The following is a 12,809-nucleotide window of genomic DNA, read 5'->3' on the forward strand; positions in this document are numbered from 1 at the left end:
TGGGCTCAAATTTTCTTTACTCAATAAAATAATTCTTTACAAATAAAAACACTATGTATTAAAACTTTCTACTTAATACAAATATTCATACTGGGACATAGTGCAATACTCTCCGCTCCTCAACGTTCATCCGGCTGCTGCTGCCTATTTCCTGCAAAACAGGGAAGAACAATGGGGTGAGCAAATAATGCTTAGTAAGTAATCATCTACTACCTGTCCCCGCAACTCACTCTTTGGTTCTTTCCTAACTCTATCGTTCTTCTATTTCTAATTCTCACTGTTTTTCTCTTTCCTTCTAATACTTTATTCTTCTTTAACTCTGTTCCGCTCTTTTTTATTCTTTCTTTCTCTCTGTTCTTATTCTCTTTTCTCCTTCTCTTATTCTTACTTACCATGAAGGAAAATCATGGTTCTCTCTTATTCTCATCATACTCACCATGAAGGAAAATCATGTTCTCTTCTCTCTTATTCTCGTCATACTCTCACTAACCATGGAAGAACTCATGGTGCATGCATGTATGAGATGTACATGCAATTAATGCAAAAGAATTGCATGTTTCTTTCTTCTACTCTCTATTCTTACTAACTCAAACTCTCTCTCTTTCTATCTCATTCTTTCTCAAGCTTTCTCATTCTTTCTCATTCTCTCTATTATCTCATTCTTATTTCTCATAATTCATTTCTACTAACTCGTTCTTTGAATGTCACGGCCCCATCTTACCGGAGGCACGGCCGGGACTTCTCCCGCTCTACGTGACTTCTACTGATTCTCTTTCTATTTCTCTTCTCATAACTCTTTTCTGTTAACTTTCTGTTGTAGGTCACGGCCTCATCTTACCGGAGGCACGGCTGGATACTCATCCCACTCTTCGTAACCCTACTCATTGTCTCTCTTTATTCTTTCTCATGCTTGCTTATTCTTCCTTATTTGCATGTCACGGCCTCATCTTACCGGAGGCACGGCTGGGTGGAGATCACAAAGCACCAACCCACTCTTCGTGACTTCTACTCATTATCTGCCGATCGGACTCGGTCATGCATGGATTCGGAACCCTTGGCCACGTGAGTGTATTCTCTCTCTCTCTGAATGTCACAACCCCATCTAACCGGAGGCACGGCTGGAACCTCATGTTCCACTCTTCGTGATGGTCACGGCCCCATCTAATTGGAGGCACGGCTGGGGATCACAAAGCACCCACTCTCATGACTTTACTCATCACTCACGGGTTCCCCATCACACAACCTACTCTATTGTCTTCTGTATCACTTTTCTCTCTTTTATTCGCTAATGCTCAATCTCTCTTTCTCTTTATTATTAGAGTGTTCTCATTCTCTTTACTCTTAGAGTTGCTATTCTCAACATTATCTACTCTTTCTCACTCAAACTATTACTCATAGTACAACTTATACTCAAAATTTCTACTCTTGCTCAAGCTAATACTCATCTCTTTCGCAAGCTAGTACTCATCGTATAGCTTAACTCTTAGATTAGTCTATTCACAAAGTTCTCTACTATTTCTATAATGCATAATTCATGCATATGGATGGTTCATGCTCATTAATGCACTCATGAAAAGCACAAATGCATTATTGCATCAAAGACAGTCATTCTGCACAAGTTACACTCAAAATGGCATAACTTGAGTTATACACATCGGATGGCTATGATTTTTGTCTCATTTTAAAGCTTGGAGACAGGGCTATAACTTTTATGTTTTGGTCTGAACCCAGTTCAATCCTTAAGATGCCCAAAAATCACTTAGAAAGTCACGGCTGTGACAGGGCAGTTTAGTAACATTCTTTCACTTAGGCATTTTATCAAACAACTCATGTGCATACAAAACCTCCTCTATAACTACAATTCTATTTCTCTTTTTAATCATCCAAAATGGGAAGAAACTCCCTTCCATGGACATAATTCCTATCATAGAAGAACACTCCTCAAAAATTTACTCAATCTCCTCAAACTTCATCTCAAACTCATCACACATCAACACTTCTCATAAAGGAAACATATCCAACAAACACAACATGAATATTCATCTCAACTCCGTTTCTCAACAAATAGACATACATCTCTACTCAATTTCTTAACAAGCATCATATATACATGCATAAAGAAAATCTCTACTCAAGGATTTCTTAAATTTTAGCTTGAGTTGGATTTACTTACCTCATACTTGAGTAGTCTTCACCAAAAATCTCTACTCTTGTTGGACCTTAGCTTTCCCTTATTTCCTAAGCATAAACTTAGTAAGAACTTAACCCTTACATAAATAAAATTCATATCTAGAGCAGAGATTCTTACCTCTTCTTGCTTAAGATCAATTCTTTGTCAAATCCTAACTCAAAACTCTCAAAAATCCCTTGGAAGAGTGAGTGAGGAATTGAGAGAAAATGGGAGATGAAGAGGCGGTGGAAATGGGTGAAATGAAGGGGTTTGAGAACTAAACCCTTATTAGCTCATATAATATAAACTCTTTCCCAATTTTGCCCCTACTCTTTCTTGGAAATTCCACCTTTATCCTTTAATTCTTTACAAACTCACCCCCATTCTACACTATTCTTCATGAAATTTCCTTGCATTTTACTCCCTACTTTTCCGCTAATTAGGGCTAGAATGGTCATTTTGCCCTTAGGAAAGAATTCTCTAGAAATTCAAACAAAAACTCAGCCGGCCCTTCGCCGCGATGAAGGATTCTCTGTCGCCCCGGTGAAGAATTACAGAACCGACACCGCCATACACAAAGCCAACGTCGCCGTGGCGAAGACTATCTTCGCCCCGGCGAAGACTGCAACTCCAAAATCTGCTAAGTCTTGATCAATTCCAGGGTAAATACTCAACCAAACCCAAAACATAAACTCAACCAAGGGCCAACCAAACAACATGAATAAGATACAACCTCATTTAGGGGCAATTCAGTAAACCTTGAGGCCATAATATAAACAATGGCTATGTATCTCAAATGGGGCGTTACATGGACTGACCCACCAGAGGATTCCATATGGATCGTAACCCTAGTGTCTATGGAATAAATCCTCTAACGAATGGTGGTGCATATGATCCTTAGACTTGAGATCACCAGAGCGCTTTGTGCACCGATTGGTGTAGTTTGACACTAGCCTAACGCAGTTCTTTTCAGAGCTATCAATACGGTGGTGATTGGCTGCATCAAGAGTGTATCAAGACTATGGTGGATTGACAGAGGATTTATCACTCCCGGGTATGGGAGAAAGTTATCTCACGGCACAATTCAGTATATGGCAATGACACTAAAACTGTGGCCACAGTGGGATTGAGTTGTTTCTCTATCCATTTTATAATACGGGTCATTGGTCCAGAAACTGAATACATAATATCGAGAGTAACCGAAGGTTGACACTATTTCTATGCCTTCGTCTCGTCGAGATAACGTATGATGAAAGGATCGAATTGTACGGTAACCATATCGTTGACAGGTAGCTACTTTGCTGAATCCGAATCTATCGGGTGGCCATGATGCCTTGCTAGGGGCCAATCTTGGTCTGTGTATTAGTGAGACGATTAATTGGTGTAATAGCGATACTATACACTGCGATATGATGAGGAGCCTTGGGGTCACACACATAGAAGATAATTTAAGATCCAGAAGAAAGAAGAATGTTTTCGTCTTTTAAGGCGAAAAGGTATTTTGGTAATTTCACAGTGCATAAATTTGCTGAGGTCGTAGCCTTTATTTAATTTGTTAGAAAAATAAATAAGTAAAATCACGTTTAAATGTGTGTTCGCACATATTAATATATTATCATTATTGTTAAATGTTAATATATATAATTGATTTTAATTGAGATAATGATGGAAAATAAAAATATTAAATTGGAGTGTTTGGCAACATGGGGCGTTTGGGTTTGAGCCCAAGTCTATTCCGTATGGGATTAGGGCAAATTGATGTACATAAAAAGAAAAATGTGTTAATTAAATTAGATAGAATTTTTCTTTGAAATTAAAACACAGCAGGCCCTTTGTAAACACTCCCACGCCAGTTTTGGGTTTTAGCCTAAAATCAATTTCAATTGATTTGTGTCTTCTTGATTCTTAAGGCTAAGGAGGATCTAGAAATCCCTCCTTAGTTTTGAGATTGTCTTGGTGTGACTACGTGGGTTCGGTCCTACACTTGGATCTGTAGCAAAACATTGGTCGACAAATTTGGAGGAGGCTCCAAGGTGCGTTTGTTTTTTAAAATCAGATTTATTTTCTGCAGATTTTATTAATATGATTGTAAAATTATACATGATCTTGGCTCATGTAAACAATCCTGTATATTTTTTTTTTGTTTCCGCTACGTATACGGGACCGTTACTTACAAAAGCGAAGGTTTGAAATGGAAGGATTGGATCTCAGTCCACTAGGTAAGTCAACGGGCTTTCCCGAGTCAATAGTGAGGGCTATTGACTTGAGTAAAATAGTGGAGATCGTTTAATAAAAGATCATATTAAAAAAAAATGAACTTTATAATGACTTATCTTTTCTGCAATTGTAGATTCACCAAAATGAGCATTATGAACCTGCGCGATAATCGGAAAGAAAACAGGTTGGATTGATCCAATTTCTCAGAAGGTATCATAATCTTCAGATTATACTCAAGTCGGAAAAGAAATTTATATCCTTGAAAAGCCATACTTGGTTGAGGTTGATCCTGATGCCACTCAGGAAGTAATGATACTTATCAAAAGTTCCTTGATGATGCTGATGGTGTTCAATGCTTGATGTTAGCATCGATGACACTAGTGCTACAAAAGCAGCATGAGAATATGGACGCTACTTCCATTATTCTACACCTCAAGGAGCTTTTCGAAGGAAATGCTCGAAATGAAAGGTACAAGGTGTCGAAAGCACTGTTTGGGAGTCGTCTAACTAAGGGAGCCCAAGTTGGTCCTCATGTGCTCAAGATGATCGAGCACATAGAGAGACTTGAGACTTAGGATTTGAGTTAGATGCAGAATTACAAATGGATTTGATTCTGCCATCCTTGCGACTCTTATGCACCGTTCTAATGAATTTCATATGAACATGATGGTGAAAACCCTGTTGGAACTTTGAACATGCTGAGGACTGCAGAGCGGACTTGAAGAAGTCTAAGCCATTTTACTGGTTGCCGTCCAGTAAAGGAAAGGGTAAGGCCAAGGCCAAACCCAAGCCCAAGCCCAAGCCCAAGCCCAGGAAAGGTTGCTTGGGCCTAACAGTGGCATAGGGAAAGGCAAAGTAGTCTGCTTCTTTTGTGCAAGCCTGGCCACTGGAGGAAACACTGCAAGGCTTTCTCGCAAGTAAGAAGAAGTTAGATGCTATGACTTCAGGTATGTTTATGATTGAGATTAACTTCTCTCCATCACATTGGGTCATTGACACAGGATGTGGTACTCACATTTATACTGATGTGCAGGGACTAAGGCAGAGTAAAGTGCTCGCCAAGGGAGAGGTGGGACCTACGAGTTGAAAATGGAGCACATGTGGCTGCATTGGGTGTAGGGACTACTATTTATGTTTGCCTACGAGCTTGTTGTTGGAACTACATAACTGTTATCACGTACCTTCTATTTCTAGAAATATTATTTCAGTATCCCTTTGGATAATATGGGGTATCATTTTGAGGTATCTATCGATATATGTCCTTTAGTTTGAATGGTATCTATTTGAAATTGCAAGGTTATATAATGGATTATATGTTCTTGACTAACAAATAAAGATATTCTCAATGTTGAAACCAAGAAAGTAAACATAGCGATCAAAATCAGACATACCTCTGACACTGTAGATTGGGTCATGTAATAAGAACCGCATTACAAAACTTCAAAGGGATGGAGTTTGGACCCTTTTGACTTTCAGTCATGAGGTATGCAAGTCATGCCTGTTAGGCAAGATGACCAAGTCTCTTTCATAGGACAAGGTGAAAGGGCTACAGCTGTTAGGCATATCCATAGTGATGTATGTGGTCCACTAACAGTTGAAGCCAGAGGTGGATATTCATACTTCATCACATTTACTGATGATTTCAGTAAATGGTTGTCTACCTTATGAGACATAAATCTAAAGCCTTTGATAAATTCAAGGAATTAGGAATGAAGTACATAATATGTGGATAAAAGTATTAAAGCTCTTCGATCAGATCGAGGAGGTGAATACTTAAGCTTAGGGTTTTTGAATACCTGAAGGAATGTGGGATAGGATCACAATCACCCCTCCGTATACACCCCAACACAATGGAGTGTCTGAATGGAGGAATAAGACCTTACTTGATTGGTTAGGTCCATGATGAGTTTTAGTGATTTACCTGCATCGTTATGGGGTTATGCCCTAGAAATTGTGACTCACATTTTGAACCGTGTGCCGTCAAAGTCTGTAGATAAGACTCCATATGAGTAGGGAGTGGGCGAAAGCCCAGCTTATCTTATCTAAGGATTTGGGTTGCGAGCTTATGTTAAGAAATTGACCTCGAACAGCTGGGCCCAAAATCCATAATGTATATTTGTGGGGTATCCAAAAGAGACCAAAGGATACTATTTCTACCACCCAGAAGAGCACAAATTTTTATTGCTCGTTCTGGTGTCTTCCTAGAAATGAATTATTTCTAAGAAGTATATGTAGTAGAGAGTAAAGTAGAATCAATGAAGTTCTAGAACCACAAAAGATACTAGACGAAGGACAGGAGTGTGCCACTGAAGGTGGTTGAACATCAGAGGAGGTACTTCAAACTTGTGGATCAAAGGGAACCACCTAAGTAACACAAGAGCTACGTAGATTTGGGAGAGTACGCCCATAAGCCTGAGAGATATGGTTATCTCGTGACTAACAGATGACATACAGTTTACCAAGACGATGAATCTAGAACCAACGAAGACGTTATATCGGATCCAGATTCTGTTAAATGGCTTGAAGCCATGAAATCGAGATGGACTCCATGTACCAGAACCAGTATGGTCTCTGGTAGAACCATCTGAAGGGGTAAAACCCATAGGGTGTAAATGGGTCTACAAGAAGAAGACTGACATGGATGGCAATGTGCATACTTATAAGGCACGACTGGTTGCAAAGGTTTTAAACAAATTCATGTATTGACTATGAAGAAACCTTTTGCCAGTTTCCGTGATTAAACCATCCGGTTATGCTTGCGTTGCTGCATATTCATAGAACTTTATGGCAATGGGAATGGAGTTTAAAAAAAGCTTTCCAAATGGAAACCTGAAGAGGATGTGTAATGACACAAACTGATAGTTGTTCTTGATGGGCAAGTTGATAGGGGATGCAAGTTGCAGAGATCATATATGGACTCAAAAAAGCTTAAGGGCTGAAACATTGTTTTGATGAAGCCGTAAAAGAATTCGGTTTATCAAGAACGAAGATGAGCCTTGTGTTTACAAGAAAGTGAGTGGGAGAGCAGTGGCTTTCCTAGTGTTGTATGTCAATGACAACTTCTGATCGGAATGACATACCGAACTTGCAGTCGGTAAGGCCTTGGTTACCAAGTGTTCTCCATGAAGGACTTAGGGAAGAAGCCTACATCCTTGGAATAAAGATCTATCGTGATAGATCGCGTAGGTTACTTGGCCTAAGTCAGAGTGCATATATTGACAAAGTACTGAAAAGATTCAGTATGGAGAATCCAAAAAGGGATTTCTTCCGATGTCACACTGGTGTTTATCTCTCTAAGGAATTGGTGTCCTAGAACACAAGATGAGAGAGATAGGATGAGAGGATCCCATATGCATCAGCATTGGATATATGTCATGCTATGTACTAGGATTGATGTCTCATGTGCTTTGAGCACTTGTAGTAGTATCAATCGATCCAAGTGAGCGTCACTAGATGCTGTCAAGAATATTCTTAAGTACCGAAGAGGACTAAAGATATGTTCTTGGTTTATGGAGGGAAAGATGAGCTCACTGTAAAAGGATACAGTGATGCTAGTTTCCAAATGGACAAAGATGATTATCGATCGCAATCAGGGTTTGTATTTTGTCTCAACGGAGTGGTAGTAAGCTGGAAGAGCTCCAAGCAAAGCACTGTAGCAGACTCTACAATAGAGGCTGAGTATATTGCATTGTCAGATAGGCCAAGGAGGCAGTCTGAATAAGAAGTTCATTACTGAACTTGGTATGGTTCCCACGATTGTTGATCCTATAGACATCTATTGTGACAACAATTGAGCAATTGCTCAAGCTAGGGAACCACGGTCTCAACAGAAGTCCAGACACATACTAGATGATTCATCTCATCAGAGAGATAGTTGAAAGGAAAGATGTGCAGATCAGTAAAGTGCATACTGACGACAATCTCGCAGATCATTGACAAAGCCTCTGTCGCAGCAGAAGCATGAAAGGCACTTGAGATATTTGGTATTAAATACATGAATGATTGGCTATAGTGCAAGTGGGAGATTGTAGAGTAATGCTCTAGAGCCAATCAATTATGTAGAATTGAATCCTTGTAATAATGTTCATGATCAATAAAACACATTTTATACTATATCGTGTAAATCTCCATTGTATTATTGATATATGTCTTAGAATGGTTAGAATCATGACGAGGGTCAAGTCAAAGTGGATAGTTTCGACAGGACATCTTGATAGTGGTGAGAACTCTAGATGAGCACTATATGATGGCCATTCTAGAAACGTCACAGACGGTGAGCCCCGAGAGTATTATTCATGAGGAAGTCAGGGGGAATAGATGATACACAGTGACTGAGATCCCGTTGCAAGGTTGGTTATACGGTAAAACCTGGGTGCAACCACATGGGTGCCTTGTGTAGGCAAGTTCACTGGACTAACCCACAAGAGGATTCCATATGGATGGTAACCCCAGTGTCTATGGAACAAATCCTCTAACGAATGGTGGTGCATGTGATCCTTAGACTTGAGATCACCAGAGCGCCTTGTGCACTAATTGGTGTAGTTTGACACTAGCCTAACGTAGTTCTATTCAGAGTTGTCAATATGGTGGTGATTGGCTGCATCAAGGAGTGTATCAAGACTATGGTGGATAGACAGAGGATTCATCACTCCCGGGTATGAGAGAAGTTATCTTACGGTGCAATTCAGTAAATGGCAATGACACTAAAACTATAGCCACAGTGGGATTGAGTTGTTGCTCTATTCAGTTTATAATACAGGTCATTGGTCCAGTAACTGAATACATAATATCGAGAGTAACCAAAGGTTGACACTATTTCTATGCCTCGGTCTCGTCGAGATAACGGATGATGAAAGGATCGTATTGTACGGTAACCATATCGTACAAGTAGCTGCTTCACTGAATCTGAATCTATCGGGTGGCCATGATGCCTTGCTAGGGGCCAATCTTGGTCTGTGTATAGTGAGACGATTAATTGGTATTAATCGCGATACTACATACTATCGGTATGATGAGGAGCCTACGAGTCCCATACATAGAAGATAATTTAAGAGCCAGCTTAGGAGAAGGGTGTTTTCGTCTTTTTAGGCGAAGGGTATTTTGGTAATTTCACAATGCAATTAAATTTGCTGAGGTCGTAGCCTTTATTTAATTTGATATTAAAATTAAATAAGTGAGATTACGTTTAAATATGTGTTCACATATATTTAAATAAATTATCATTATTGTTAAATGTTAATATATATATATATTGTAAATATATATTAATTGAATTTAATTGAGATAATGATAAATTAGAATTAAAAATATCTTAAAGGGGGTGTTTGGAAACAAGGGGTGCTTGGGTTGGAGCCCAAGCCCATTCCATGATGGAATTTGTAAAAAATTGAATTAACTCATTCATTGAAAAGAAAGGAAAAATTCCGGCCCTTTAAACACTGTCACGCTAGATTGCATTTTGCTTGGAATCAAAGATACTTGATTTTTCTTCTTGGTTCTTAAAGGCTAAAAAGGATCTAGCAAATCCCTCTTTAGTTCCTTGAGGTTATTTTCATGTGGACTACACCGGTTCGATCCTACACTTGGGTCGGTAGCGAAATACGCTCAGAGATAAGTTGGAGAAGCCTCCAAACGTGCGTATGACTTCTTAAACTCTAAATAAAATATGCAGATTCTTATTTAATATGTATAAACTGTAATTTTGCCCCTAGATCTTGATTCTAAGTAATGATCCATGTTGTAAAGATTTTGTTTTTTGCTACGTAACTGGATCGTTTACTAACACATAAATCTAAAGCCTTTGATAAATTCAAAGAATTCAGAAGTGAAGTACAAAATATGTTGGGCAAGAGTATTAAAACTCTTCGGTCAGATCGAGGAGGTTAATATTTGAGCTCTGGGTTTTTTGAATACCTGAAGGAGTGTGGGATAGTTTCACAACTCACCCATCCATACACACTGGCGTGCTGTCGTAGGCACCCAGAATTAAAACCCTAAAAAATACACGTAGTAGTGTGAGTGGGGATCGTTCGCACGAAGAGTGTCTAGCCGAGTTTAATGTTACGTGAACAAGGCTAGGGGTTTTTGAGTAAAACATAAATAATTTTAGGAAAAACAATTCAAATTAAACTATCGAAATCAATCAAATAACGAAACTTGGTCTAGTTCAACATCCACCATCGGAATCTTACAACTAATCATCGATACAAAAATAAATCAATTCATACCCTGAATATTCACCATTGGAACTGTTTTCCTATCTCTCCTTAGTTGTAATTAATTAAGAAACAAGCGATCTAATTAACCTTACTACTAAACAACCCTAGACAAGCGCTAAAGATTTAATCTAGTGGCAGCCTTAAGACCTAGAGAGATCAATGAAGCTAAACAACACAAACTCAAGCGGTTGCATTTAATTCAGTCAAATGTTCTTCTTAAGACTTAATAATTCCTGACGCAGCAAATTCTTAAACCCTAATTGCTTCACAAGTTAGAGGAATCAAACAATTACGGATTTGATATCTAACTTAGCAATAGATTACAACAATTAATAAACTAGTAGGCCTCCTAGTAATTAAATGCAACAATCATGAAAATATGCATTGAAGAACATCCAATACTCAAACATAAATTGAACACTTAAAGAAAAAAAACCAGATTGATCTCACAATTTATTGATTCTGAGGTCTTGTTTCCTTCGACCAAGTTATAAAAATTAGCCACTCATGGCCATCACGAAAATTCAAAGGAAAAGCTCAAGAAGATGAGAGGGAAAGGCGTGTGTGTCTCTGTGTAATCCCTAATCTGATCTCCCTCTCTCAATATCCAATTCGAATTTTAATTCTACTAAATCTAAATCTCCTAAAAATATTCTAAAATCCCAAAATAACCTTTATCCTAATCTGAGTAATTGAAAATAAAATAAACTCTTAATACGAAATAGGAAAGTGGTGATTCCAGTTGTAACTTGCGTGCAACAGGTCTTCAAATCTTCCAATAATAAACTGCCTATTGGACTTGCATGACAAGGCAGAATGTTCCAAAACGTCGGCAGTGCAGGTGTGTTAACTTCAAGCCCGATTACAACCTTGATGAAGCGAGTATCTCTCCAAACTCAAAACATGAAAGTTGTAGATCTCTTTCCTAGAGTTCCACAGCATTTTGAATCATCTCAATCGGATCTTGTATGAGAGAGTTATTCCTAGATTACGAAACAATGTTGAAACTGTCCGAATTCACTTAATTAGTTCCGTTTTGCAATTAACGCCTCCATTTGCATCCTAAATCAAAATAGAATAATAATGAGTATATTTAGGCAGAAAATAAGTATAAAATACTAGACATTAAGGGGGTAAATATGACATTTTGCATTCTCATCACACACCCTAACACAATGGTGTGTCTGAAAGGAGGAATATGACCTTACTTGATATGGTTAGGTCCATGATGAGTTTTAGTGATTTACCTGCATTATTATATGGTTATGCTCTAGAGACTATGACTCACATGCTTAACTGTGTGCCATTAAAGTCCATGGATAAGACTCCATATGAACTGTGGAGTGGCGAAAGCCCAATTTATCTTATCTGAAGATTTGGGATTGTGAAGCTTATCTCAAGAAATTGACTTCGAAAAAGCTAGGTCCGAAGTCTAATAAATGTATTTTTGTGGGGTATCCTAAGGAGACTAAAGGATATTATTTCTACCACCTAGAAGAGCACAAAGTTTTTGTCACTCGTACTAGTGTCTTCTTAGAGAAGGAATTTCTCCTAAGAGGTACTAGTAGGAGAAAAGTAGAACTCGATGAAGTTCTAGAACCATAAGATACATTAGATGAAGGACAAGAAAATGTGCTACAAGAAGTGGTTGAATATCATAAAGAGTTTACTCCAGAATCTATGGATCAAAGTGAACCACCTCAAGTAGCACAGGAGCTACGTAGGTCTGGGAGAGTATGTCATGAGCCTAAGAGATATGGTTTTCTCATGACTTAGCATGTTGACGTATTGGTCTACTAAGACAATGAACCCAAAACCTACGATGACGCTATATTGGATCCAGATTTTGTTAAATGGCTTGAAGCCATGAAATCTAAGATGGACTCCATGTACCGGTCTTTAGTGGATCCACCTGAAGGGGTAAAACCCATAGGGTGTAAATGGGTCTTCAAGAAGAAGACTGACATGGATGGCAAGGTGCATACTTATAAGGCACGACTGGTTGCTGAAGGTTTCAAACAATTCATGGTATTGACTATAAAGAAACCTTTTCGCTAGTTTCCGTGATTAAATCCATATGGATTATGCTTGCGATTGCTACATATCATGACTATGAAATTTTGCAAATGGATGTCAAAACAGCTTTCCTAAACGGAAACCTTGAAGAGGATGTGTATATGACACAACCTGATGGTTTCGTTCTT

Source organism: Pistacia vera, unplaced genomic scaffold, assembly GCF_008641045.1.
Source record: "Pistacia vera cultivar Batoury unplaced genomic scaffold, PisVer_v2 Contig910, whole genome shotgun sequence".
Lineage (NCBI taxonomy): Eukaryota > Viridiplantae > Streptophyta > Magnoliopsida > Sapindales > Anacardiaceae > Pistacia > Pistacia vera.